This window comes from Pleurodeles waltl, unplaced genomic scaffold, assembly GCF_031143425.1.
Source record: "Pleurodeles waltl isolate 20211129_DDA unplaced genomic scaffold, aPleWal1.hap1.20221129 scaffold_72, whole genome shotgun sequence".
Classification (NCBI taxonomy): domain Eukaryota; kingdom Metazoa; phylum Chordata; class Amphibia; order Caudata; family Salamandridae; genus Pleurodeles; species Pleurodeles waltl.
The window spans coordinates 1,939,895-1,967,644 of NW_027150393.1; the positions used below are offsets into that span (position 1 = coordinate 1,939,895).

Below are 27,750 nucleotides of genomic sequence, written 5' to 3' on the forward strand. Positions count from 1 at the left end.
CTTGAGCCAGAGGAGCATGCCTCTTGGATTCAAGCACACTTGCTCGGTCAGCGCTCGATCAGGCGAGATTTATATTAGTGGCTCATAGGCCTGAAACACTCACCTGGGAGACGCAGGGTGGCTGATTTCCCGGAATGGCCCTTGATGGGGAAATCACCTCCTTTCCCCCGCCTCATTTCAGAATTGTGTGCTAGTCGCAAGACAGTGTTCAGGGGTTCATGGGTACTGCCTACTCCCAGCTGCCTCTCTGTCTTCTTCATGTAAATTGCAAGTCACGAGGAGGCACCATTGCCAATATGCTCCGCCCACCTAACCAAGAAACCTAGTTTGAGCTTGTCTGCCTGTGTTGTTGCAGGGGCAGAGTCTTCTTTGCCCAAAAGGTGGCAGGAGAGCCTCACTTCAAACGATAGAATCAACTGCTTAAGTAGAAACCAGCATGGTAGTTACTGTCATAAAGTGCAGCTCTAACAGAAGGTGTGCCTGAGACGCCCCTTCCAGTAATACACAGAATTTTGATTGAGGGCCCAGCCGATGGGTTGGTGGATTTCTCCTCACATGCCACAGCAGCTTCCAAAGATAGTGGTCTGAGGAGCTGGCTCTGCAAGCAGAGCAAGATTTAAGGGAAGAAAATACACCTGTCAGAAGTGGGATTTGAACCCACGCCTCCATGAAGAGACCAGAAGGCTCAGCTTCACTGAAGATCAAGCTCCCTTGAGTCTGGCGCCTTAGACCACTCGGCCATCCTGACAGCCAAAACAGTGTGCAGGTCGGACTCTTCAGTCTGCACTTGTTGATTTTGCCGCTTGCAATGTTCCTATCAAAGTCACAGCTTTAAAGGCCCCACAATATAACATGGCCAAGAAAAAAAAAAAAAACAGAACAAGAAACAATGCACATGCACGACCACCGAGGGATGCAGATAACTTTTTAGCGTCCTGCAATAGTAAAGCACGTTTTACACAGGTCACAAGTTTTTAAAGGTCATTTCTGTCTAAGTGTGCATTGAGAGAGACTGAGGTTTTAGGGAGCAAACACAAAAGCTGCTGCTGCCAAGTGTTTCTGCCCGGTCTCAAACCAGGGACTTTTCGCGTGTGAGGCGAACGTGATAACCACTACACTACAGAAACAAGCTTGCTGATTTGACTGAAGGAGCACAGTTCCCCTCATATGTTTGCACGATTTCCTCTATACTTTATCAGCAGTTGCTCGGAATGCGAGGGGTAAGTGTGAAAATTGCAGCGGTGTCGGCCAGCATGCATACACTCAGACGTCCTGAAAAATCCCATAGCTACGGGCAGAGACAGACAAATATCTGATGCCTAAATGCCAGGAAGGAGAGCCTGTGAAATCATCACACAGGGCGCACTGAGAGCAAGCAGGAAGGAAGCCAAGGCATTGTAATCCATTTTTCGCCTTAGGCAAAAAATATGTTTTGCGCAACAATGCTTCGAGTAAAATGAGAAATGTTGAGGGGTTGTGTATTTTGAGCAGGATTTGATTGTTTTCCGCTAAAATGGGCTCGTCCGGGATTTGAACCTGGGACCTCTCGCACCCTAAGCGAGAATCATACCCCTAGACCAACGAGCCTGGGCACAGAAATGCAACGGCTCCGACCCTGCTCGGAGGATTGGTGACAGAGAGTGGGAGACTACATCCCAAAGCAAGAAACTGCACATGGTGCTCTCTTTTGCAGTACGACTAGAGTCATTTGCATGGTCTTCATCGAACATGACATAAAAAGCCTCTATCCTTTAGACATTTTGGCCCAGATTTACAAGAAAATGACTAAGCGCGACGCTGTGCCAAATTTGCAAGCCCCACGTGCCGTCATTTTCAAAATGCAGGAAAGCGCCGTATTTAGTAGAATACAGCGCACCCCTGTGCTTCCCCCTGCGCCAGCTCTAAATTAGCTGCTGAGCGCCAACGCAGCCGTTCTTGCACCATGGTACAAGGATGACTGCGTTGAGGGGGAAATTGTTTTTGTGCAGGAAGGGACACCTTCCTGCCCAAAAAAAAAATCTTCAATGGTGATTTGCTCTTACTTCTATGTGTGCTGCAGAATGCATCACACATAGCAAGAGCAAAAACAAGGAGAAATGAAAACATTTCTCCTCAGTGCGCCACTCTAACGACACCCCTGGGATGGCGTTGGATTTTGGCGCTGACGCAGATTTACGCCAACTCCTAAATCTGGAGCAGCATCAAAATGCTATGGTGTTGCTGTGGCACACTCCCAACAACACCCATTGCACGCCCCTTCCAGGGAACGCGCTGCGTGCTAAGGGGCCGTATTTACAAGGTGGTGTTAAGCCACAAAATGTGGCTGAACGCCATCTTGTAAATACCGCGCAGTGCATAGTGCCACCGGGGCGTCACTAAAAGTGATGCTCCGGTGGCGATAGGGCCTTGTAAGTCTGGCACTTTATTTGCTCAAGGTGTGTGTTCTTGGTGAGGGCAGGAAAGCTATTTTCGCTCTCGTACCTTCCTTCCTTGGCTGGCTTGAATGCTGTAGGCTCAGGCTTCATTGCAAAGGTCAAACAGTGAGCAACTGACTGCCGTAAGCTGGCGCAACTCCTCTTGGTGAGCTGTGACAGATGCCCCAGGAGCGTAGTACCTCACGATGGTGAGGGATAGACACAGTCTCTTTTATCTCAGCTTGCCTGTCAGGTGAGGCAGGAAATGCAAATACTGTGAAAAAGCCCAGCGACTCGAACCAGGGACCTTTCGCATGTGAGGTGCGCATGATAACCACTACACTACACAAGCAGACACACTTGCCGGCTTGCTTCATGTGGCTATGCATTGTACTGGAACCACCACACTATGGAAACAGACACACCTGCTTGCTTTATGTGGCTATGCATTGGACTGGGATGCAAGGATGAGGGCCAATGTTCATGACGCTCAAAGCTGAGCCTTCCGGAACACAATCTCTTCCCTTGGAAGAAAGGAACTGGGATCACTTTCATTCCAAGAGGTGATTTCAGAACTGGACCCGAAATTACCATGGAGAAGCACTGTGCATTTAATGTTCCTACGAGCACTGCTGCTCCAGCACAGAAAAGCAGTTGCAAAGAAATCTCGCATACCTTCATGATGCTGGACCGTCTCGACGCCAGTATAAAGCATGTATTGCATTGCAACATGACATCTTACAAGAGTGAAAAGCAGAAATACTCCTGTTTAAAACACAGACTGAACCTATAAAGGTAGGGGTTTGTCTGGGATTTGAACCGAGGTCCTCTCACACCCGAAGCGAGAATCATACCCCTATACCAACTAGACTGCCGCTGCATAGTCATTTGAAACATCTTCTGAAGCGTCTTTCAGAAAAGCAGGGCCATTTGGAGGCTCTCTCTCTCTCTAAGCGTGCCATAGCAATTAATGTTTTCTGTCAAGGATTTTTTGTTTGTCTCTAGCAAGGCAAGAGGTAGTCAAAATGCCCTGTGCCAGTGAGCTGAACTAGGGGACTGATGTGAAAAGCAGACCCTTTCTGGTAGTTGTAACCCGCTGCTAGTCATGGACCCTTGCACCTTAGATTTCCCAACCAGAAGCACTGAAGGGCCTGCTAGCTCTTGAGCCAGAGGAGCATGCCTCTTGGATTCAAGCACACTTGCTCGGTCAGCGCTCGATCAGGCGAGATTTATATTAGTGGCTCATAGGCCTGAAACACTCACCTGGGAGACGCAGGGTGGCTGATTTTCCGGAATGGCCCTTGATGGGGAAATCACCTCCTTTCCCCCGCCTCATTTCAGAATTGTGTGCTAGTCGCAAGACAGTGTTCAGGGGTTCATGGGTACTGCCTACTCCCAGCTGCCTCTCTGTCTTCTTCATGTAAATTGCAAGTCACGAGGAGGCACCATTGCCAATATGCTCCGCCCACCTAACCAAGAAACCTAGTTTGAGCTTGTCTGCCTGTGTTGTTGCAGGGGCAGAGTCTTCTTTGCCCAAAAGGTGGCAGGAGAGCCTCACTTCAAACGATAGAATCAACTGCTTAAGTAGAAACCAGCATGGTAGTTACTGTCATAAAGTGCAGCTCTAACAGAAGGTGTGCCTGAGACGCCCCTTCCAGTAATACACAGAATTTTGATTGAGGGCCCAGCCGATGGGTTGGTGGATTTCTCCTCACATGCCACAGCAGCTTCCAAAGATAGTGGTCTGAGGAGCTGGCTCTGCAAGCAGAGCAAGATTTAAGGGAAGAAAATACACCTGTCAGAAGTGGGATTTGAACCCACGCCTCCATGAAGAGACCAGAAGGCTCAGCTTCACTGAAGATCAAGCTCTCTTGAGTCTGGCGCCTTAGACCACTCGGCCATCCTGACAGCCAAAACAGTGTGCAGGTCGGACTCTTCAGTCTGCACTTGTTGATTTTGCCGCTTGCAATGTTCCTATCAAAGTCACAGCTTTAAAGGCCCCACAATATAACATGGCCAAGAAAAAAAAAAAAAAACAGAACAAGAAACAATGCACATGCACGACCACCGAGGGATGCAGATAACTTTTTAGCGTCCTGCAATAGTAAAGCACGTTTTACACAGGTCACAAGTTTTTAAAGGTCATTTCTGTCTAAGTGTGCATTGAGAGAGACTGAGGTTTTAGGGAGCAAACACAAAAGCTGCTGCTGCCAAGTGTTTCTGCCCGGTCTCAAACCGGGGACTTTTCGCGTGTGAGGCGAACGTGATAACCACTACACTACAGAAACAAGCTTGCTGATTTGACTGAAGGAGCACAGTTCCCCTCATATGTTTGCACGATTTCCTCTATACTTTATCAGCAGTTGCTCGGAATGCGAGGGGTAAGTGTGAAAATTGCAGCGGTGTCGGCCAGCATGCATACACTCAGACGTCCTGAAAAATCCCATAGCTACGGGCAGAGACAGACAAATATCTGATGCCTAAATGCCAGGAAGGAGAGCCTGTGAAATCATCACACAGGGCGCACTGAGAGCAAGCAGGAAGGAAGCCAAGGCATTGTAATCCATTTTTCGCCTGAGGCAAAAAATATGTTTTGCGCAACAATGCTTCGAGTAAAATGAGAAATGTTGAGGGGTTGTGTATTTTGAGCAGGATTTGATTGTTTTCCGCTAAAATGGGCTCGTCCGGGATTTGAACCCGGGACCTCTCGCACCCTAAGCGAGAATCATACCCCTAGACCAACGAGCCTGGGCACAGAAATGCAACGGCTCCGACCCTGCTCGGAGGATTGGTGACAGAGAGTGGGAGACTACATCCCAAAGCAAGAAACTGCACATGGTGCTCTCTTTTGCAGTACGACTAGAGTCATTTGCATGGTCTTCATCGAACATGACATAAAAAGCCTCTATCCTTTAGACATTTTGGCCCAGATTTACAAGAAAATGACTAAGCGCGACGCTGTGCCAAATTTGCAAGCCCCACGTGCCGTCATTTTCAAAATGCAGGAAAGCGCCGTATTTAGTAGAATACAGCGCACCCCTGTGCTTCCCCCTGCGCCAGCTCTAAATTAGCTGCTGAGCGCCAACGCAGCCGTTCTTGCACCATGGTACAAGGATGACTGCGTTGAGGGGGAAATTGTTTTTGTGCAGGAAGGGACACCTTCCTGCCCCAAAAAAAAATCTTCAATGGTGATTTGCTCTTACTTCTATGTGTGCTGCAGAATGCATCACACATAGCAAGAGCAAAAACAAGGAGAAATGAAAACATTTCTCCTCAGTGCGCCACTCTAACGACACCCCTGGGATGGCGTTGGATTTTGGCGCTGACGCAGATTTACGCCAACTCCTAAATCTGGAGCAGCATCAAAATGCTATGGTGTTGCTGTGGCACACTCCCAACAACACCCATTGCACGCCCCTTCCAGGGAACGCGCTGCGTGCTAAGGGGCCGTATTTACAAGGTGGTGTTAAGCCACAAAAAGTGGCTGAACGCCATCTTGTAAATACCGCGCAGTGCATAGTGCCACCGGGGCGTCACTAAAAGTGATGCTCCGGTGGCGATAGGGCCTTGTAAGTCTGGCACTTTATTTGCTCAAGGTGTGTGTTCTTGGTGAGGGCAGGAAAGCTATTTTCGCTCTCGTACCTTCCTTCCTTGGCTGGCTTGAATGCTGTAGGCTCAGGCTTCATTGCAAAGGTCAAACAGTGAGCAACTGACTGCCGTAAGCTGGCGCAACTCCTCTTGGTGAGCTGTGACAGATGCCCCAGGAGCGTAGTACCTCACGATGGTGAGGGATAGACACAGTCTCTTTTATCTCAGCTTGCCTGTCAGGTGAGGCAGGAAATGCAAAAACTGTGAAAAAGCCCAGCGACTCGAACCAGGGACCTTTCGCATGTGAGGTGCGCATGATAACCACTACACTACACAAGCAGACACACTTGCCGGCTTGCTTCATGTGGCTATGCATTGTACTGGAACCACCACACTATGGAAACAGACACACCTGCTTGCTTTATGTGGCTATGCATTGGACTGGGATGCAAGGATGAGGGCCAATGTTCATGACGCTCAAAGCTGAGCCTTCCGGAACACAATCTCTTCCCTTGGAAGAAAGGAACTGGGATCACTTTCATTCCAAGAGGTGATTTCAGAACTGGACCCGAAATTACCATGGAGAAGCACTGTGCATTTAATGTTCCTACGAGCACTGCTGCTCCAGCACAGAAAAGCAGTTGCAAAGAAATCTCGCATACCTTCATGATGCTGGACCGTCTCGACGCCAGTATAAAGCATGTATTGCATTGCAACATGACATCTTACAAGAGTGAAAAGCAGAAATACTCCTGTTTAAAACACAGACTGAACCTCTAAAGGTAGGGGTTTGTCTGGGATTTGAACCGAGGTCCTCTCACACCCGAAGCGAGAATCATACCCCTATACCAACTAGACTGCCGCTGCATAGTCATTTGAAACATCTTCTGAAGCGTCTTTCAGAAAAGCAGGGCCATTTGGAGGCTCTCTCTCTCTCTAAGCGTGCCATAGCAATTGATGTTTTCTGTCAAGGATTTTTTGTTTGTCTCTAGCAAGGCAAGAGGTAGTCAAAATGCCCTGTGCCAGTGAGCTGAACTAGGGGACTGATGTGAAAAGCAGACCCTTTCTGGTAGTTGTAACCCGCTGCTAGTCATGGACCCTTGCACCTTAGATTTCCCAACCAGAAGCACTGAAGGGCCTGCTAGCTCTTGAGCCAGAGGAGCATGCCTCTTGGATTCAAGCACACTTGCTCGGTCAGCGCTCGATCAGGCGAGATTTATATTAGTGGCTCATAGGCCTGAAACACTCACCTGGGAGACGCAGGGTGGCTGATTTCCCGGAATGGCCCTTGATGGGGAAATCACCTCCTTTCCCCCGCCTCATTTCAGAATTGTGTGCTAGTCGCAAGACAGTGTTCAGGGGTTCATGGGTACTGCCTACTCCCAGCTGCCTCTCTGTCTTCTTCATGTAAATTGCAAGTCACGAGGAGGCACCATTGCCAATATGCTCCGCCCACCTAACCAAGAAACCTAGTTTGAGCTTGTCTGCCTGTGTTGTTGCAGGGGCAGAGTCTTCTTTGCCCAAAAGGTGGCAGGAGAGCCTCACTTCAAACGATAGAATCAACTGCTTAAGTAGAAACCAGCATGGTAGTTACTGTCATAAAGTGCAGCTCTAACAGAAGGTGTGCCTGAGACGCCCCTTCCAGTAATACACAGAATTTTGATTGAGGGCCCAGCCGATGGGTTGGTGGATTTCTCCTCACATGCCACAGCAGCTTCCAAAGATAGTGGTCTGAGGAGCTGGCTCTGCAAGCAGAGCAAGATTTAAGGGAAGAAAATACACCTGTCAGAAGTGGGATTTGAACCCACGCCTCCATGAAGAGACCAGAAGGCTCAGCTTCACTGAAGATCAAGCTCTCTTGAGTCTGGCGCCTTAGACCACTCGGCCATCCTGACAGCCAAAACAGTGTGCAGGTCGGACTCTTCAGTCTGCACTTGTTGATTTTGCCGCTTGCAATGTTCCTATCAAAGTCACAGCTTTAAAGGCCCCACAATATAACATGGCCAAGAAAAAAAAAAAAAAACAGAACAAGAAACAATGCACATGCACGACCACCGAGGGATGCAGATAACTTTTTAGCGTCCTGCAATAGTAAAGCACGTTTTACACAGGTCACAAGTTTTTAAAGGTCATTTCTGTCTAAGTGTGCATTGAGAGAGACTGAGGTTTTAGGGAGCAAACACAAAAGCTGCTGCTGCCAAGTGTTTCTGCCCGGTCTCAAACCGGGGACTTTTCGCGTGTGAGGCGAACGTGATAACCACTACACTACAGAAACAAGCTTGCTGATTTGACTGAAGGAGCACAGTTCCCCTCATATGTTTGCACGATTTCCTCTATACTTTATCAGCAGTTGCTCGGAATGCGAGGGGTAAGTGTGAAAATTGCAGCGGTGTCGGCCAGCATGCATACACTCAGACGTCCTGAAAAATCCCATAGCTACGGGCAGAGACAGACAAATATCTGATGCCTAAATGCCAGGAAGGAGAGCCTGTGAAATCATCACACAGGGCGCACTGAGAGCAAGCAGGAAGGAAGCCAAGGCATTGTAATCCATTTTTCGCCTTAGGCAAAAAATATGTTTTGCGCAACAATGCTTCGAGTAAAATGAGAAATGTTGAGGGGTTGTGTATTTTGAGCAGGATTTGATTGTTTTCCGCTAAAATGGGCTCGTCCGGGATTTGAACCCGGGACCTCTCGCACCCTAAGCGAGAATCATACCCCTAGACCAACGAGCCTGGGCACAGAAATGCAACGGCTCCGACCCTGCTCGGAGGATTGGTGACAGAGAGTGGGAGACTACATCCCAAAGCAAGAAACTGCACATGGTGCTCTCTTTTGCAGTACGACTAGAGTCATTTGCATGGTCTTCATCGAACATGACATAAAAAGCCTCTATCCTTTAGACATTTTGGCCCAGATTTACAAGAAAATGACTAAGCGCGACGCTGTGCCAAATTTGCAAGCCCCACGTGCCGTCATTTTCAAAATGCAGGAAAGCGCCGTATTTAGTAGAATACAGCGCACCCCTGTGCTTCCCCCTACGCCAGCTCTAAATTAGCTGCTGAGCGCCAACGCAGCCGTTCTTGCACCATGGTACAAGGATGACTGCGTTGAGGGGGAAATTGTTTTTGTGCAGGAAGGGACACCTTCCTGCCCAAAAAAAAAATCTTCAATGGTGATTTGCTCTTACTTCTATGTGTGCTGCAGAATGCATCACACATAGCAAGAGCAAAAACAAGGAGAAATGAAAACATTTCTCCTCAGTGCGCCACTCTAACGACACCCCTGGGATGGCGTTGGATTTTGGCGCTGACGCAGATTTACGCCAACTCCTAAATCTGGAGCAGCATCAAAATGCTATGGTGTTGCTGTGGCACACTCCCAACAACACCCATTGCACGCCCCTTCCAGGGAACGCGCTGCGTGCTAAGGGGCCGTATTTACAAGGTGGTGTTAAGCCACAAAATGTGGCTGAACGCCATCTTGTAAATACCGCGCAGTGCATAGTGCCACCGGGGCGTCACTAAAAGTGATGCTCCGGTGGCGATAGGGCCTTGTAAGTCTGGCACTTTATTTGCTCAAGGTGTGTGTTCTTGGTGAGGGCAGGAAAGCTATTTTCGCTCTCGTACCTTCCTTCCTTGGCTGGCTTGAATGCTGTAGGCTCAGGCTTCATTGCAAAGGTCAAACAGTGAGCAACTGACTGCCGTAAGCTGGCGCAACTCCTCTTGGTGAGCTGTGACAGATGCCCCAGGAGCGTAGTACCTCACGATGGTGAGGGATAGACACAGTCTCTTTTATCTCAGCTTGCCTGTCAGGTGAGGCAGGAAATGCAAATACTGTGAAAAAGCCCAGCGACTCGAACCAGGGACCTTTCGCATGTGAGGTGCGCATGATAACCACTACACTACACAAGCAGACACACTTGCCGGCTTGCTTCATGTGGCTATGCATTGTACTGGAACCACCACACTATGGAAACAGACACACCTGCTTGCTTTATGTGGCTATGCATTGGACTGGGATGCAAGGATGAGGGCCAATGTTCATGACGCTCAAAGCTGAGCCTTCCGGAACACAATCTCTTCCCTTGGAAGAAAGGAACTGGGATCACTTTCATTCCAAGAGGTGATTTCAGAACTGGACCCGAAATTACCATGGAGAAGCACTGTGCATTTAATGTTCCTACGAGCACTGCTGCTCCAGCACAGAAAAGCAGTTGCAAAGAAATCTCGCATACCTTCATGATGCTGGACCGTCTCGACGCCAGTATAAAGCATGTATTGCATTGCAACATGACATCTTACAAGAGTGAAAAGCAGAAATACTCCTGTTTAAAACACAGACTGAACCTATAAAGGTAGGGGTTTGTCTGGGATTTGAACCGAGGTCCTCTCACACCCGAAGCGAGAATCATACCCCTATACCAACTAGACTGCCGCTGCATAGTCATTTGAAACATCTTCTGAAGCGTCTTTCAGAAAAGCAGGGCCATTTGGAGGCTCTCTCTCTCTCTAAGCGTGCCATAGCAATTAATGTTTTCTGTCAAGGATTTTTTGTTTGTCTCTAGCAAGGCAAGAGGTAGTCAAAATGCCCTGTGCCAGTGAGCTGAACTAGGGGACTGATGTGAAAAGCAGACCCTTTCTGGTAGTTGTAACCCGCTGCTAGTCATGGACCCTTGCACCTTAGATTTCCCAACCAGAAGCACTGAAGGGCCTGCTAGCTCTTGAGCCAGAGGAGCATGCCTCTTGGATTCAAGCACACTTGCTCGGTCAGCGCTTGATCAGGCTCGATCAGGCTCGATCAGGCGAGATTCATATTAGTGGCTCATAGGCCTGAAACACTCACCTGGGAGACGCAGGGTGGCTGATTTCCCGGAATGGCCCTTGATGGGGAAATCACCTCCTTTCCCCCGCCTCATTTCAGAATTGTGTGCTAGTCGCAAGACAGTGTTCAGGGGTTCATGGGTACTGCCTACTCCCAGCTGCCTCTCTGTCTTCTTCATGTAAATTGCAAGTCACGAGGAGGCACCATTGCCAATATGCTCCGCCCACCTAACCAAGAAACCTAGTTTGAGCTTGTCTGCCTGTGTTGTTGCAGGGGCAGAGTCTTCTTTGCCCAAAAGGTGGCAGGAGAGCCTCACTTCAAACGATAGAATCAACTGCTTAAGTAGAAACCAGCATGGTAGTTACTGTCATAAAGTGCAGCTCTAACAGAAGGTGTGCCTGAGACGCCCCTTCCAGTAATACACAGAATTTTGATTGAGGGCCCAGCCGATGGGTTGGTGGATTTCTCCTCACATGCCACAGCAGCTTCCAAAGATAGTGGTCTGAGGAGCTGGCTCTGCAAGCAGAGCAAGATTTAAGGGAAGAAAATACACCTGTCAGAAGTGGGATTTGAACCCACGCCTCCATGAAGAGACCAGAAGGCTCAGCTTCACTGAAGATCAAGCTCTCTTGAGTCTGGCGCCTTAGACCACTCGGCCATCCTGACAGCCAAAACAGTGTGCAGGTCGGACTCTTCAGTCTGCACTTGTTGATTTTGCCGCTTGCAATGTTCCTATCAAAGTCACAGCTTTAAAGGCCCCACAATATAACATGGCCAAGAAAAAAAAAAAAAAACAGAACAAGAAACAATGCACATGCACGACCACCGAGGGATGCAGATAACTTTTTAGCGTCCTGCAATAGTAAAGCACGTTTTACACAGGTCACAAGTTTTTAAAGGTCATTTCTGTCTAAGTGTGCATTGAGAGAGACTGAGGTTTTAGGGAGCAAACACAAAAGCTGCTGCTGCCAAGTGTTTCTGCCCGGTCTCAAACCGGGGACTTTTCGCGTGTGAGGCGAACGTGATAACCACTACACTACAGAAACAAGCTTGCTGATTTGACTGAAGGAGCACAGTTCCCCTCATATGTTTGCACGATTTCCTCTATACTTTATCAGCAGTTGCTCGGAATGCGAGGGGTAAGTGTGAAAATTGCAGCGGTGTCGGCCAGCATGCATACACTCAGACGTCCTGAAAAATCCCATAGCTGCGGGCAGAGACAGACAAATATCTGATGCCTAAATGCCAGGAAGGAGAGCCTGTGAAATCATCACACAGGGCGCACTGAGAGCAAGCAGGAAGGAAGCCAAGGCATTGTAATCCATTTTTCGCCTGAGGCAAAAAATATGTTTTGCGCAACAATGCTTCGAGTAAAATGAGAAATGTTGAGGGGTTGTGTATTTTGAGCAGGATTTGATTGTTTTCCGCTAAAATGGGCTCGTCCGGGATTTGAACCCGGGACCTCTCGCACCCTAAGCGAGAATCATACCCCTAGACCAACGAGCATGGGCACAGAAATACAACGGCTCCGACCCTGCTCGGAGGATTGGTGACAGAGAGTGGGAGACTACATCCCAAAGCAAGAAACTGCACATGGTGCTCTCTTTTGCAGTACGACTAGAGTCATTTGCATGGTCTTCATCGAACATGACATAAAAAGCCTCTATCCTTTAGACATTTTGGCCCAGATTTACAAGAAAATGACTAAGCGCGACGCTGTGCCAAATTTGCAAGCCCCACGTGCCGTCATTTTCAAAATGCAGGAAAGCGCCGTATTTAGTAGAATACAGCGCACCCCTGTGCTTCCCCCTGCGCCAGCTCTAAATTAGCTGCTGAGCGCCAACGCAGCCGTTCTTGCACCATGGTACAAGGATGACTGCGTTGAGGGGGAAATTGTTTTTGTGCAGGAAGGGACACCTTCCTGCCCAAAAAAAAAATCTTCAATGGTGATTTGCTCTTACTTCTATGTGTGCTGCAGAATGCATCACACATAGCAAGAGCAAAAACAAGGAGAAATGAAAACATTTCTCCTCAGTGCGCCACTCTAACGACACCCCTGGGATGGCGTTGGATTTTGGCGCTGACGCAGATTTACGCCAACTCCTAAATCTGGAGCAGCATCAAAATGCTATGGTGTTGCTGTGGCACACTCCCAACAACACCCATTGCACGCCCCTTCCAGGGAACGCGCTGCGTGCTAAGGGGCCGTATTTACAAGGTGGTGTTAAGCCACAAAAAGTGGCTGAACGCCATCTTGTAAATACCGCGCAGTGCATAGTGCCACCGGGGCGTCACTAAAAGTGATGCTCCGGTGGCGATAGGGCCTTGTAAGTCTGGCACTTTATTTGCTCAAGGTGTGTGTTCTTGGTGAGGGCAGGAAAGCTATTTTCGCTCTCGTACCTTCCTTCCTTGGCTGGCTTGAATGCTGTAGGCTCAGGCTTCATTGCAAAGGTCAAACAGTGAGCAACTGACTGCCGTAAGCTGGCGCAACTCCTCTTGGTGAGCTGTGACAGATGCCCCAGGAGCGTAGTACCTCACGATGGTGAGGGATAGACACAGTCTCTTTTATCTCAGCTTGCCTGTCAGGTGAGGCAGGAAATGCAAATACTGTGAAAAAGCCCAGCGACTCGAACCAGGGACCTTTCGCATGTGAGGTGCGCATGATAACCACTACACTACACAAGAAGACACACTTGCCGGCTTGCTTCATGTGGCTATGCATTGTACTGGAACCACCACACTATGGAAACAGACACACCTGCTTGCTTTATGTGGCTATGCATTGGACTGGGATGCAAGGATGAGGGCCAATGTTCATGACGCTCAAAGCTGAGCCTTCCGGAACACAATCTCTTCCCTTGGAAGAAAGGAACTGGGATCACTTTCATTCCAAGAGGTGATTTCAGAACTGGACCCGAAATTACCATGGAGAAGCACTGTGCATTTAATGTTCCTACGAGCACTGCTGCTCCAGCACAGAAAAGCAGTTGCAAAGAAATCTCGCATACCTTCATGATGCTGAACCGTCTCGACGCCAGTATAAAGCATGTATTGCATTGCAACATGACATCTTACAAGAGTGAAAAGCAGAAATACTCCTGTTTAAAACACAGACTGAACCTATAAAGGTAGGGGTTTGTCTGGGATTTGAACCGAGGTCCTCTCACACCCGAAGCGAGAATCATACCCCTATACCAACTAGACTGCCGCTGCATAGTCATTTGAAACATCTTCTGAAGCGTCTTTCAGAAAAGCAGGGCCATTTGGAGGCTCTCTCTCTCTAAGCGTGCCATAGCAATTGATGTTTTCTGTCAAGGATTTTTTGTTTGTCTCTAGCAAGGCAAGAGGTAGTCAAAATGCCCTGTGCCAGTGAGCTGAACTAGGGGACTGATGTGAAAAGCAGACCCTTTCTGGTAGTTGTAACCCGCTGCTAGTCATGGACCCTTGCACCTTAGATTTCCCAACCAGAAGCACTGAAGGGCCTGCTAGCTCTTGAGCCAGAGGAGCATGCCTCTTGGATTCAAGCACACTTGCTCGGTCAGCGCTCGATCAGGCGAGATTTATATTAGTGGCTCATAGGCCTGAAACACTCACCTGGGAGACGCAGGGTGGCTGATTTCCCGGAATGGCCCTTGATGGGGAAATCACCTCCTTTCCCCCGCCTCATTTCAGAATTGTGTGCTAGTCGCAAGACAGTGTTCAGGGGTTCATGGGTACTGCCTACTCCCAGCTGCCTCTCTGTCTTCTTCATGTAAATTGCAAGTCACGAGGAGGCACCATTGCCAATATGCTCCGCCCACCTAACCAAGAAACCTAGTTTGAGCTTGTCTGCCTGTGTTGTTGCAGGGGCAGAGTCTTCTTTGCCCAAAAGGTGGCAGGAGAGCCTCACTTCAAACGATAGAATCAACTGCTTAAGTAGAAACCAGCATGGTAGTTACTGTCATAAAGTGCAGCTCTAACAGAAGGTGTGCCTGAGACGCCCCTTCCAGTAATACACAGAATTTTGATTGAGGGCCCAGCCGATGGGTTGGTGGATTTCTCCTCACATGCCACAGCAGCTTCCAAAGATAGTGGTCTGAGGAGCTGGCTCTGCAAGCAGAGCAAGATTTAAGGGAAGAAAATACACCTGTCAGAAGTGGGATTTGAACCCACGCCTCCATGAAGAGACCAGAAGGCTCAGCTTCACTGAAGATCAAGCTCTCTTGAGTCTGGCGCCTTAGACCACTCGGCCATCCTGACAGCCAAAACAGTGTGCAGGTCGGACTCTTCAGTCTGCACTTGTTGATTTTGCCGCTTGCAATGTTCCTATCAAAGTCACAGCTTTAAAGGCCCCACAATATAACATGGCTAAGAAAAAAAAAAAAAAACAGAACAAGAAACAATGCACATGCACGACCACCGAGGGATGCAGATAACTTTTTAGCGTCCTGCAATAGTAAAGCACGTTTTACACAGGTCACAAGTTTTTAAAGGTCATTTCTGTCTAAGTGTGCATTGAGAGAGACTGAGGTTTTAGGGAGCAAACACAAAAGCTGCTGCTGCCAAGTGTTTCTGCCCGGTCTCAAACCGGGGACTTTTCGCGTGTGAGGCGAACGTGATAACCACTACACTACAGAAACAAGCTTGCTGATTTGACTGAAGGAGCACAGTTCCCCTCATATGTTTGCACGATTTCCTCTATACTTTATCAGCAGTTGCTCGGAATGCGAGGGGTAAGTGTGAAAATTGCAGCGGTGTCGGCCAGCATGCATACACTCAGACGTCCTGAAAAATCCCATAGCTACGGGCAGAGACAGACAAATATCTGATGCCTAAATGCCAGGAAGGAGAGCCTGTGAAATCATCACACAGGGCGCACTGAGAGCAAGCAGGAAGGAAGCCAAGGCATTGTAATCCATTTTTCGCCTTAGGCAAAAAATATGTTTTGCGCAACAATGCTTCGAGTAAAATGAGAAATGTTGAGGGGTTGTGTATTTTGAGCAGGATTTGATTGTTTTCCGCTAAAATGGGCTCGTCCGGGATTTGAACCCAGGACCTCTCGCACCCTAAGCGAGAATCATACCCCTAGACCAACGAGCCTGGGCACAGAAATGCAACGGCTCCGACCCTGCTCGGAGGATTGGTGACAGAGAGTGGGAGACTACATCCCAAAGCAAGAAACTGCACATGGTGCTCTCTTTTGCAGTACGACTAGAGTCATTTGCATGGTCTTCATCGAACATGACATAAAAAGCCTCTATCCTTTAGACATTTTGGCCCAGATTTACAAGAAAATGACTAAGCGCGACGCTGTGCCAAATTTGCAAGCCCCACGTGCCGTCATTTTCAAAATGCAGGAAAGCGCCGTATTTAGAAGAATACAGCGCACCCCTGTGCTTCCCCCTGCGCCAGCTCTAAATTAGCTGCTGAGCGCCAACGCAGCCGTTCTTGCACCATGGTACAAGGATGACTGCGTTGAGGGGGAAATTGTTTTTGTGCAGGAAGGGACACCTTCCTGCCCAAAAAAAAAATCTTCAATGGTGATTTGCTCTTACTTCTATGTGTGCTGCAGAATGCATCACACATAGCAAGAGCAAAAACAAGGAGAAATGAAAACATTTCTCCTCAGTGCGCCACTCTAACGACACCCCTGGGATGGCGTTGGATTTTGGCGCTGACGCAGATTTACGCCAACTCCTAAATCTGGAGCAGCATCAAAATGCTATGGTGTTGCTGTGGCACACTCCCAACAACACCCATTGCACGCCCCTTCCAGGGAACGCGCTGCGTGCTAAGGGGCCGTATTTACAAGGTGGTGTTAAGCCACAAAATGTGGCTGAACGCCATCTTGTAAATACCGCACAGTGCATAGTGCCACCGGGGCGTCACTAAAAGTGATGCTCCGGTGGCGATAGGGCCTTGTAAGTCTGGCACTTTATTTGCTCAAGGTGTGTGTTCTTGGTGAGGGCAGGAAAGCTATTTTCGCTCTCGTACCTTCCTTCCTTGGCTGGCTTGAATGCTGTAGGCTCAGGCTTCATTGCAAAGGTCAAACAGTGAGCAACTGACTGCCGTAAGCTGGCGCAACTCCTCTTGGTGAGCTGTGACAGATGCCCCAGGAGCGTAGTACCTCACGATGGTGAGGGATAGACACAGTCTCTTTTATCTCAGCTTGCCTGTCAGGTGAGGCAGGAAATGCAAATACTGTGAAAAAGCCCAGCGACTCGAACCAGGGACCTTTCGCATGTGAGGTGCGCATGATAACCACTACACTACACAAGCAGACACACTTGCCGGCTTGCTTCATGTGGCTATGCATTGTACTGGAACCACCACACTATGGAAACAGACACACCTGCTTGCTTTATGTGGCTATGCATTGGACTGGGATGCAAGGATGAGGGCCAATGTTCATGACGCTCAAAGCTGAGCCTTCCGGAACACAATCTCTTCCCTTGGAAGAAAGGAACTGGGATCACTTTCATTCCAAGAGGTGATTTCAGAACTGGACCCGAAATTACCATGGAGAAGCACTGTGCATTTAATGTTCCTACGAGCACTGCTGCTCCAGCACAGAAAAGCAGTTGCAAAGAAATCTCGCATACCTTCATGATGCTGGACCGTCTCGACGCCAGTATAAAGCATGTATTGCATTGCAACATGACATCTTACAAGAGTGAAAAGCAGAAATACTCCTGTTTAAAACACAGACTGAACCTCTAAAGGTAGGGGTTTGTCTGGGATTTGAACCGAGGTCCTCTCACACCCGAAGCGAGAATCATACCCCTATACCAACTAGACTGCCGCTGCATAGTCATTTGAAACATCTTCTGAAGCGTCTTTCAGAAAAGCAGGGCCATTTGGAGGCTCTCTCTCTCTCTAAGCGTGCCATAGCAATTAATGTTTTCTGTCAAGGATTTTTTGTTTGTCTCTAGCAAGGCAAGAGGTAGTCAAAATGCCCTGTGCCAGTGAGCTGAACTAGGGGACTGATGTGAAAAGCAGACCCTTTCTGGTAGTTGTAACCCGCTGCTAGTCATGGACCCTTGCACCTTAGATTTCCCAACCAGAAGCACTGAAGGGCCTGCTAGCTCTTGAGCCAGAGGAGCATGCCTCTTGGATTCAAGCACACTTGCTCGGTCAGCGCTCGATCAGGCTCGATCAGGCGAGATTTATATTAGTGGCTCATAGGCCTGAAACACTCACCTGGGAGACGCAGGGTGGCTGATTTCCCGGAATGGCCCTTGATGGGGAAATCACCTCCTTTCCCCCGCCTCATTTCAGAATTGTGTGCTAGTCGCAAGACAGTGTTCAGGGGTTCATGGGTACTGCCTACTCCCAGCTGCCTCTCTGTCTTCTTCATGTAAATTGCAAGTCACGAGGAGGCACCATTGCCAATATGCTCCGCCCACCTAACCAAGAAACCTAGTTTGAGCTTGTCTGCCTGTGTTGTTGCAGGGGCAGAGTCTTCTTTGCCCAAAAGGTGGCAGGAGAGCCTCACTTCAAACGATAGAATCAACTGCTTAAGTAGAAACCAGCATGGTAGTTACTGTCATAAAGTGCAGCTCTAACAGAAGGTGTGCCTGAGACGCCCCTTCCAGTAATACACAGAATTTTGATTGAGGGCCCAGCCGATGGGTTGGTGGATTTCTCCTCACATGCCACAGCAGCTTCCAAAGATAGTGGTGTGAGGAGCTGGCTCTGCAAGCAGAGCAAGATTTAAGGGAAGAAAATACACCTGTCAGAAGTGGGATTTGAACCCACGCCTCCATGAAGAGACCAGAAGGCTCAGCTTCACTGAAGATCAAGCTCTCTTGAGTCTGGCGCCTTAGACCACTCGGCCATCCTGACAGCCAAAACAGTGTGCAGGTCGGACTCTTCAGTCTGCACTTGTTGATTTTGCCGCTTGCAATGTTCCTATCAAAGTCACAGCTTTAAAGGCCCCACAATATAACATGGCCAAGAAAAAAAAAAAAAAACAGAACAAGAAACAATGCACATGCACGACCACCGAGGGATGCAGATAACTTTTTAGCGTCCTGCAATAGTAAAGCACGTTTTACACAGGTCACAAGTTTTTAAAGGTCATTTCTGTCTAAGTGTGCATTGAGAGAGACTGAGGTTTTAGGGAGCAAACACAAAAGCTGCTGCTGCCAAGTGTTTCTGCCCGGTCTCAAACCGGGGACTTTTCGCGTGTGAGGCGAACGTGATAACCACTACACTACAGAAACAAGCTTGCTGATTTGACTGAAGGAGCACAGTTCCCCTCATATGTTTGCACGATTTCCTCTATACTTTATCAGCAGTTGCTCGGAATGCGAGGGGTAAGTGTGAAAATTGCAGCGGTGTCGGCCAGCATGCATACACTCAGACGTCCTGAAAAATCCCATAGCTGCGGGCAGAGACAGACAAATATCTGATGCCTAAATGCCAGGAAGGAGAGCCTGTGAAATCATCACACAGGGCGCACTGAGAGCAAGCAGGAAGGAAGCCAAGGCATTGTAATCCATTTTTCGCCTGAGGCAAAAAATATGTTTTGCGCAACAATGCTTCGAGTAAAATGAGAAATGTTGAGGGGTTGTGTATTTTGAGCAGGATTTGATTGTTTTCCGCTAAAATGGGCTCGTCCGGGATTTGAACCCGGGACCTCTCGCACCCTACGCGAGAATCATACCCCTAGACCAACGAGCCTGGGCACAGAAATGCAACGGCTCCGACCCTGCTCGGAGGATTGGTGACAGAGAGTGGGAGACTACATCCCAAAGCAAGAAACTGCACATGGTGCTCTCTTTTGCAGTACGACTAGAGTCATTTGCATGGTCTTCATCGAACATGACATAAAAAGCCTCTATCCTTTAGACATTTTGGCCCAGATTTACAAGAAAATGACTAAGCGCGACGCTGTGCCAAATTTGCAAGCCCCACGTGCCGTCATTTTCAAAATGCAGGAAAGCGCCGTATTTAGTAGAATACAGCGCACCCCTGTGCTTCCCCCTGCGCCAGCTCTAAATTAGCTGCTGAGCGCCAACGCAGCCGTTCTTGCACCATGGTACAAGGATGACTGCGTTGAGGGGGAAATTGTTTTTGTGCAGGAAGGGAAACCTTCCTGCCCCAAAAAAAAATCTTCAATGGTGATTTGCTCTTACTTCTATGTGTGCTGCAGAATGCATCACACATAGAAAGAGCAAAAACAAGGAGAAATGAAAACATTTCTCCTCAGTGCGCCACTCTAACGACACCCCTGGGATGGCGTTGGATTTTGGCGCTGACGCAGATTTACGCCAACTCCTAAATCTGGAGCAGCATCAAAATGCTATGGTGTTGCTGTGGCACACTCCCAACAACACCCATTGCACGCCCCTTCCAGGGAACGCGCTGTGTGCTAAGGGGCCGTATTTACAAGGTGGTGTTAAGCCACAAAAAGTGGCTGAACGCCATCTTGTAAATACCGCGCAGTGCATAGTGCCACCGGAGGCGTCACTAAAAGTGATGCTCCGGTGGCGATAGGGCCTTGTAAGTCTGGCACTTTATTTGCTCAAGGTGTGTGTTCTTGGTGAGGGCAGGAAAGCTATTTTCGCTCTCGTACCTTCCTTCCTTGGCTGGCTTGAATGCTGTAGGCTCAGGCTTCATTGCAAAGGTCAAACAGTGAGCAACTGACTGCCGTAAACTGGCGCAACTCCTCTTGGTGAGCTGTGACAGATGCCCCAGGAGCGTAGTACCTCACGATGGTGAGGGATAGACACAGTCTCTTTTATCTCAGCTTGCCTGTCAGGTGAGGCAGGAAATGCAAATACTGTGAAAAAGCCCAGCGACTCGAACCAGGGACCTTTCGCATGTGAGGTGCGCATGATAACCACTACACTACACAAGCAGACACACTTGCCGGCTTGCTTCATGTGGCTATGCATTGTACTGGAACCACCACACTATGGAAACAGACACACCTGCTTGCTTTATGTGGCTATGCATTGGACTGGGATGCAAGGATGAGGGCCAATGTTCATGACGCTCAAAGCTGAGCCTTCCGGAACACAATCTCTTCCCTTGGAAGAAAGGAACTGGGATCACTTTCATTCCAAGAGGTGATTTCAGAACTGGACCCGAAATTACCATGGAGAAGCACTGTGCATTTAATGTTCCTACGAGCACTGCTGCTCCAGCACAGAAAAGCAGTTGCAAAGAAATCTCGCATACCTTCATGATGCTGAACCGTCTCGACGCCAGTATAAAGCATGTATTGCATTGCAACATGACATCTTACAAGAGTGAAAAGCAGAAATACTCCTGTTTAAAACACAGACTGAACCTCTAAAGGTAGGGGTTTGTCTGGGATTTGAACCGAGGTCCTCTCACACCCGAAGCGAGAATCATACCCCTATACCAACTAGACTGCCGCTGCATAGTCATTTGAAACATCTTCTGAAGCGTCTTTCAGAAAAGCAGGGCCATTTGGAGGCTCTCTCTCTCTAAGCGTGCCATAGCAATTGATGTTTTCTGTCAAGGATTTTTTGTTTGTCTCTAGCAAGGCAAGAGGTAGTCAAAATGCCCTGTGCCAGTGAGCTGAACTAGGGGACTGATGTGAAAAGCAGACCCTTTCTGGTAGTTGTAACCCGCTGCTAGTCATGGACCCTTGCACCTTAGATTTCCCAACCAGAAGCACTGAAGGGCCTGCTAGCTCTTGAGCCAGAGGAGCATGCCTCTTGGATTCAAGCACACTTGCTCGGTCAGCGCTCGATGAGGCTCTATCAGGCGAGATTTATATTAGTGGCTCATAGGCCTGAAACACTCACCTGGGAGACGCAGGGTGGCTGATTTCCCGGAATGGCCCTTGATGGGGAAATCACCTCCTTTCCCCCCGCCTCATTTCAGAATTGTGTGCTAGTCGCAAGACAGTGTTCAGGGGTTCATGGGTACTGCCTACTCCCAGCTGCCTCTCTGTCTTCTTCATGTAAATTGCAAGTCACGAGGAGGCACCATTGCCAATATGCTCAGCCCACCTAACCAAGAAACCTAGTTTGAGCTTGTCTGCCTGTGTTGTTGCAGGGGCAGAGTCTTCTTTGCCCAAAAGGTGGCAGGAGAGCCTCACTTCAAACGATAGAATCAACTGCTTAAGTAGAAACCAGCATGGTAGTTACTGTCATAAAGTGCAGCTCTAACAGAAGGTGTGCCTGAGACGCCCCTTCCAGTAATACACAGAATTTTGATTGAGGGCCCAGCCGATGGGTTGGTGGATTTCTCCTCACATGCCACAGCAGCTTCCAAAGATAGTGGTGTGAGGAGCTGGCTCTGCAAGCAGAGCAAGATTTAAGGGAAGAAAATACACCTGTCAGAAGTGGGATTTGAACCCACGCCTCCATGAAGAGACCAGAAGGCTCAGCTTCACTGAAGATCAAGCTCTCTTGAGTCTGGCGCCTTAGACCACTCGGCCATCCTGACAGCCAAAACAGTGTGCAGGTCGGACTCTTCAGTCTGCACTTGTTGATTTTGCCGCTTGCAATGTTCCTATCAAAGTCACAGCTTTAAAGGCCCCACAATATAACATGGCCAAGAAAAAAAAAAAAAAACAGAACAAGAAACAATGCACATGCACGACCACCGAGGGATGCAGATAACTTTTTAGCGTCCTGCAATAGTAAAGCACGTTTTACACAGGTCACAAGTTTTTAAAGGTCATTTCTGTCTAAGTGTGCATTGAGAGAGACTGAGGTTTTAGGGAGCAAACACAAAAGCTGCTGCTGCCAAGTGTTTCTGCCCGGTCTCAAACCGGGGACTTTTCGCGTGTGAGGCGAACGTGATAACCACTACACTACAGAAACAAGCTTGCTGATTTGACTGAAGGAGCACAGTTCCCCTCATATGTTTGCACGATTTCCTCTATACTTTATCAGCAGTTGCTCGGAATGCGAGGGGTAAGTGTGAAAATTGCAGCGGTGTCGGCCAGCATGCATACACTCAGACGTCCTGAAAAATCCCATAGCTGCGGGCAGAGACAGACAAATATCTGATGCCTAAATGCCAGGAAGGAGAGCCTGTGAAATCATCACACAGGGCGCACTGAGAGCAAGCAGGAAGGAAGCCAAGGCATTGTAATCCATTTTTCGCCTGAGGCAAAAAATATGTTTTGCGCAACAATGCTTCGAGTAAAATGAGAAATGTTGAGGGGTTGTGTATTTTGAGCAGGATTTGATTGTTTTCCGCTAAAATGGGCTCGTCCGGGATTTGAACCCGGGACCTCTCGCACCCTAAGCGAGAATCATACCCCTAGACCAACGAGCCTGGGCACAGAAATGCAACGGCTCCGACCCTGCTCGGAGGATTGGTGACAGAGAGTGGGAGACTACATCCCAAAGCAAGAAACTGCACATGGTGCTCTCTTTTGCAGTACGACTAGAGTCATTTGCATGGTCTTCATCGAACATGACATAAAAAGCCTCTATCCTTTAGACATTTTGGCCCAGATTTACAAGAAAATGACTAAGCGCGACGCTGTGCCAAATTTGCAAGCCCCACGTGCCGTCATTTTCAAAATGCAGGAAAGCGCCGTATTTAGTAGAATACAGCGCACCCCTGTGCTTCCCCCTGCGCCAGCTCTAAATTAGCTGCTGAGCGCCAACGCAGCCGTTCTTGCACCATGGTACAAGGATGACTGCGTTGAGGGGGAAATTGTTTTTGTGCAGGAAGGGACACCTTCCTGCCCAAAAAAAAAATCTTCAATGGTGATTTGCTCTTACTTCTATGTGTGCTGCAGAATGCATCACACATAGCAAGAGCAAAAACAAGGAGAAATGAAAACATTTCTCCTCAGTGCGCCACTCTAACGACACCCCTGGGATGGCGTTGGATTTTGGCGCTGACGCAGATTTACGCCAACTCCTAAATCTGGAGCAGCATCAAAATGCTATGGTGTTGCTGTGGCACACTCCCAACAACACCCATTGCACGCCCCTTCCAGGGAACGCGCTGTGTGCTAAGGGGCCGTATTTACAAGGTGGTGTTAAGCCACAAAAAGTGGCTGAACGCCATCTTGTAAATACCGCGCAGTGCATAGTGCCACCGGAGGCGTCACTAAAAGTGATGCTCCGGTGGCGATAGGGCCTTGTAAGTCTGGCACTTTATTTGCTCAAGGTGTGTGTTCTTGGTGAGGGCAGGAAAGCTATTTTCGCTCTCGTACCTTCCTTCCTTGGCTGGCTTGAATGCTGTAGGCTCAGGCTTCATTGCAAAGGTCAAACAGTGAGCAACTGACTGCCGTAAACTGGCGCAACTCCTCTTGGTGAGCTGTGACAGATGCCCCAGGAGCGTAGTACCTCACGATGGTGAGGGATAGACACAGTCTCTTTTATCTCAGCTTGCCTGTCAGGTGAGGCAGGAAATGCAAATACTGTGAAAAAGCCCAGCGACTCGAACCAGGGACCTTTCGCATGTGAGGTGCGCATGATAACCACTACACTACACAAGCAGACACACTTGCCGGCTTGCTTCATGTGGCTATGCATTGTACTGGAACCACCACACTATGGAAACAGACACACCTGCTTGCTTTATGTGGCTATGCATTGGACTGGGATGCAAGGATGAGGGCCAATGTTCATGACGCTCAAAGCTGAGCCTTCCGGAACACAATCTCTTCCCTTGGAAGAAAGGAACTGGGATCACTTTCATTCCAAGAGGTGATTTCAGAACTGGACCCGAAATTACCATGGAGAAGCACTGTGCATTTAATGTTCCTACGAGCACTGCTGCTCCAGCACAGAAAAGCAGTTGCAAAGAAATCTCGCATACCTTCATGATGCTGAACCGTCTCGACGCCAGTATAAAGCATGTATTGCATTGCAACATGACATCTTACAAGAGTGAAAAGCAGAAATACTCCTGTTTAAAACACAGACTGAACCTATAAAGGTAGGGGTTTGTCTGGGATTTGAACCGAGGTCCTCTCACACCCGAAGCGAGAATCATACCCCTATACCAACTAGACTGCCGCTGCATAGTCATTTGAAACATCTTCTGAAGCGTCTTTCAGAAAAGCAGGGCCATTTGGAGGCTCTCTCTCTCTAAGCGTGCCATAGCAATTGATGTTTTCTGTCAAGGATTTTTTGTTTGTCTCTAGCAAGGCAAGAGGTAGTCAAAATGCCCTGTGCCAGTGAGCTGAACTAGGGGACTGATGTGAAAAGCAGACCCTTTCTGGTAGTTGTAACCCGCTGCTAGTCATGGACCCTTGCACCTTAGATTTCCCAACCAGAAGCACTGAAGGGCCTGCTAGCTCTTGAGCCAGAGGAGCATGCCTCTTGGATTCAAGCACACTTGCTCGGTCAGCGCTCGATCAGGCGAGATTTATATTAGTGGCTCATAGGCCTGAAACACTCACCTGGGAGACGCAGGGTGGCTGATTTCCCGGAATGGCCCTTGATGGGGAAATCACCTCCTTTCCCCCGCCTCATTTCAGAATTGTGTGCTAGTCGCAAGACAGTGTTCAGGGGTTCATGGGTACTGCCTACTCCCAGCTGCCTCTCTGTCTTCTTCATGTAAATTGCAAGTCACGAGGAGGCACCATTGCCAATATGCTCCGCCCACCTAACCAAGAAACCTAGTTTGAGCTTGTCTGCCTGTGTTGTTGCAGGGGCAGAGTCTTCTTTGCCCAAAAGGTGGCAGGAGAGCCTCACTTCAAACGATAGAATCAACTGCTTAAGTAGAAACCAGCATGGTAGTTACTGTCATAAAGTGCAGCTCTAACAGAAGGTGTGCCTGAGACGCCCCTTCCAGTAATACACAGAATTTTGATTGAGGGCCCAGCCGATGGGTTGGTGGATTTCTCCTCACATGCCACAGCAGCTTCCAAAGATAGTGGTGTGAGGAGCTGGCTCTGCAAGCAGAGCAAGATTTAAGGGAAGAAAATACACCTGTCAGAAGTGGGATTTGAACCCACGCCTCCATGAAGAGACCAGAAGGCTCAGCTTCACTGAAGATCAAGCTCTCTTGAGTCTGGCGCCTTAGACCACTCGGCCATCCTGACAGCCAAAACAGTGTGCAGGTCGGACTCTTCAGTCTGCACTTGTTGATTTTGCCGCTTGCAATGTTCCTATCAAAGTCACAGCTTTAAAGGCCCCACAATATAACATGGCCAAGAAAAAAAAAAAAAAACAGAACAAGAAACAATGCACATGCACGACCACCGAGGGATGCAGATAACTTTTTAGCGTCCTGCAATAGTAAAGTACGTTTTACACAGGTCACAAGTTTTTAAAGGTCATTTCTGTCTAAGTGTGCATTGAGAGAGACTGAGGTTTTAGGGAGCAAACACAAAAGCTGCTGCTGCCAAGTGTTTCTGCCCGGTCTCAAACCGGGGACTTTTCGCGTGTGAGGCGAACGTGATAACCACTACACTACAGAAACAAGCTTGCTGATTTGACTGAAGGAGCACAGTTCCCCTCATATGTTTGCACGATTTCCTCTATACTTTATCAGCAGTTGCTCGGAATGCGAGGGGTAAGTGTGAAAATTGCAGCGGTGTCGGCCAGCATGCATACACTCAGACGTCCTGAAAAATCCCATAGCTGCGGGCAGAGACAGACAAATATCTGATGCCTAAATGCCAGGAAGGAGAGCCTGTGAAATCATCACACAGGGCGCACTGAGAGCAAGCAGGAAGGAAGCCAAGGCATTGTAATCCATTTTTCGCCTGAGGCAAAAAATATGTTTTGCGCAACAATGCTTCGAGTAAAATGAGAAATGTTGAGGGGTTGTGTATTTTGAGCAGGATTTGATTGTTTTCCGCTAAAATGGGCTCGTCCGGGATTTGAACCCGGGACCTCTCGCACCCTAAGCGAGAATCATACCCCTAGACCAACGAGCCTGGGCACAGAAATGCAACGGCTCCGACCCTGCTCGGAGGATTGGTGACAGAGAGTGGGAGACTACATCCCAAAGCAAGAAACTGCACATGGTGCTCTCTTTTGCAGTACGACTAGAGTCATTTGCATGGTCTTCATCGAACATGACATAAAAAGCCTCTATCCTTTAGACATTTTGGCCCAGATTTACAAGAAAATGACTAAGCGCGACGCTGTGCCAAATTTGCAAGCCCCACGTGCCGTCATTTTCAAAATGCAGGAAAGCGCCGTATTTAGTAGAATACAGCGCACCCCTGTGCTTCCCCCTGCGCCAGCTCTAAATTAGCTGCTGAGCGCCAACGCAGCCGTTCTTGCACCATGGTACAAGGATGACTGCGTTGAGGGGGAAATTGTTTTTGTGCAGGAAGGGAAACCTTCCTGCCCCAAAAAAAAATCTTCAATGGTGATTTGCTCTTACTTCTATGTGTGCTGCAGAATGCATCACACATAGAAAGAGCAAAAACAAGGAGAAATGAAAACATTTCTCCTCAGTGCGCCACTCTAACGACACCCCTGGGATGGCGTTGGATTTTGGCGCTGACGCAGATTTACGCCAACTCCTAAATCTGGAGCAGCATCAAAATGCTATGGTGTTGCTGTGGCACACTCCCAACAACACCCATTGCACGCCCCTTCCAGGGAACGCGCTGCGTGCTAAGGGGCCGTATTTACAAGGTGGTGTTAAGCCACAAAAAGTGGCTGAACGCCATCTTGTAAATACCGCGCAGTGCATAGTGCCACCGGAGGCGTCACTAAAAGTGATGCTCCGGTGGCGATAGGGCCTTGTAAGTCTGGCACTTTATTTGCTCAAGGTGTGTGTTCTTGGTGAGGGCAGGAAAGCTATTTTCGCTCTCGTACCTTCCTTCCTTGGCTGGCTTGAATGCTGTAGGCTCAGGCTTCATTGCAAAGGTCAAACAGTGAGCAACTGACTGCCGTAAACTGGCGCAACTCCTCTTGGTGAGCTGTGACAGATGCCCCAGGAGCGTAGTACCTCACGATGGTGAGGGATAGACACAGTCTCTTTTATCTCAGCTTGCCTGTCAGGTGAGGCAGGAAATGCAAAT

At 48.7% G+C, this 27,750-nt stretch overlaps 14 non-coding genes across 14 annotated transcripts; all 14 read right to left on the reverse strand.

The window, feature by feature from the left end:
- Positions 1 to 636: 636 nt before the first annotated feature.
- TRNAL-CAA (transfer RNA leucine (anticodon CAA)) lies at positions 637 to 748 on the reverse strand. The gene is made up of 2 exons: positions 711 to 748; positions 637 to 682 (listed from the first exon to the last, which is right to left on the reverse strand). It is a non-coding gene; the product is annotated as a tRNA-Leu (tRNA).
- A 3,462-nt stretch (positions 749 to 4,210) lies between these two features.
- Positions 4,211 to 4,322, reverse strand: TRNAL-CAA (transfer RNA leucine (anticodon CAA)). Its single transcript has 2 exons — positions 4,285 to 4,322; positions 4,211 to 4,256 (listed from the first exon to the last, which is right to left on the reverse strand). It is a non-coding gene; the product is annotated as a tRNA-Leu (tRNA).
- A 768-nt stretch (positions 4,323 to 5,090) lies between these two features.
- Positions 5,091 to 5,162, reverse strand: TRNAP-AGG (transfer RNA proline (anticodon AGG)). The gene has a single exon. It is a non-coding gene; the product is annotated as a tRNA-Pro (tRNA).
- A 2,623-nt stretch (positions 5,163 to 7,785) lies between these two features.
- TRNAL-CAA (transfer RNA leucine (anticodon CAA)) lies at positions 7,786 to 7,897 on the reverse strand. Its single transcript has 2 exons — positions 7,860 to 7,897; positions 7,786 to 7,831 (listed from the first exon to the last, which is right to left on the reverse strand). It is a non-coding gene; the product is annotated as a tRNA-Leu (tRNA).
- A 768-nt stretch (positions 7,898 to 8,665) lies between these two features.
- Positions 8,666 to 8,737, reverse strand: TRNAP-AGG (transfer RNA proline (anticodon AGG)). Its single transcript has one exon. It is a non-coding gene; the product is annotated as a tRNA-Pro (tRNA).
- Positions 8,738 to 11,380: 2,643 nt separating this feature from the next.
- TRNAL-CAA (transfer RNA leucine (anticodon CAA)) lies at positions 11,381 to 11,492 on the reverse strand. The gene is made up of 2 exons: positions 11,455 to 11,492; positions 11,381 to 11,426 (listed from the first exon to the last, which is right to left on the reverse strand). It is a non-coding gene; the product is annotated as a tRNA-Leu (tRNA).
- A 3,461-nt stretch (positions 11,493 to 14,953) lies between these two features.
- TRNAL-CAA (transfer RNA leucine (anticodon CAA)) lies at positions 14,954 to 15,065 on the reverse strand. The gene is made up of 2 exons: positions 15,028 to 15,065; positions 14,954 to 14,999 (listed from the first exon to the last, which is right to left on the reverse strand). It is a non-coding gene; the product is annotated as a tRNA-Leu (tRNA).
- A 768-nt stretch (positions 15,066 to 15,833) lies between these two features.
- Positions 15,834 to 15,905, reverse strand: TRNAP-AGG (transfer RNA proline (anticodon AGG)). Its single transcript has one exon. It is a non-coding gene; the product is annotated as a tRNA-Pro (tRNA).
- Positions 15,906 to 18,538: 2,633 nt separating this feature from the next.
- Positions 18,539 to 18,650, reverse strand: TRNAL-CAA (transfer RNA leucine (anticodon CAA)). Its single transcript has 2 exons — positions 18,613 to 18,650; positions 18,539 to 18,584 (listed from the first exon to the last, which is right to left on the reverse strand). It is a non-coding gene; the product is annotated as a tRNA-Leu (tRNA).
- Positions 18,651 to 19,418: 768 nt separating this feature from the next.
- TRNAP-AGG (transfer RNA proline (anticodon AGG)) lies at positions 19,419 to 19,490 on the reverse strand. The gene has a single exon. It is a non-coding gene; the product is annotated as a tRNA-Pro (tRNA).
- A 2,633-nt stretch (positions 19,491 to 22,123) lies between these two features.
- On the reverse strand, positions 22,124 to 22,235 carry TRNAL-CAA (transfer RNA leucine (anticodon CAA)). Its single transcript has 2 exons — positions 22,198 to 22,235; positions 22,124 to 22,169 (listed from the first exon to the last, which is right to left on the reverse strand). It is a non-coding gene; the product is annotated as a tRNA-Leu (tRNA).
- Positions 22,236 to 23,003: 768 nt separating this feature from the next.
- Positions 23,004 to 23,075, reverse strand: TRNAP-AGG (transfer RNA proline (anticodon AGG)). Its single transcript has one exon. It is a non-coding gene; the product is annotated as a tRNA-Pro (tRNA).
- Positions 23,076 to 25,697: 2,622 nt separating this feature from the next.
- Positions 25,698 to 25,809, reverse strand: TRNAL-CAA (transfer RNA leucine (anticodon CAA)). Its single transcript has 2 exons — positions 25,772 to 25,809; positions 25,698 to 25,743 (listed from the first exon to the last, which is right to left on the reverse strand). It is a non-coding gene; the product is annotated as a tRNA-Leu (tRNA).
- Positions 25,810 to 26,577: 768 nt separating this feature from the next.
- On the reverse strand, positions 26,578 to 26,649 carry TRNAP-AGG (transfer RNA proline (anticodon AGG)). The gene has a single exon. It is a non-coding gene; the product is annotated as a tRNA-Pro (tRNA).
- Positions 26,650 to 27,750: the final 1,101 nt, after the last annotated feature.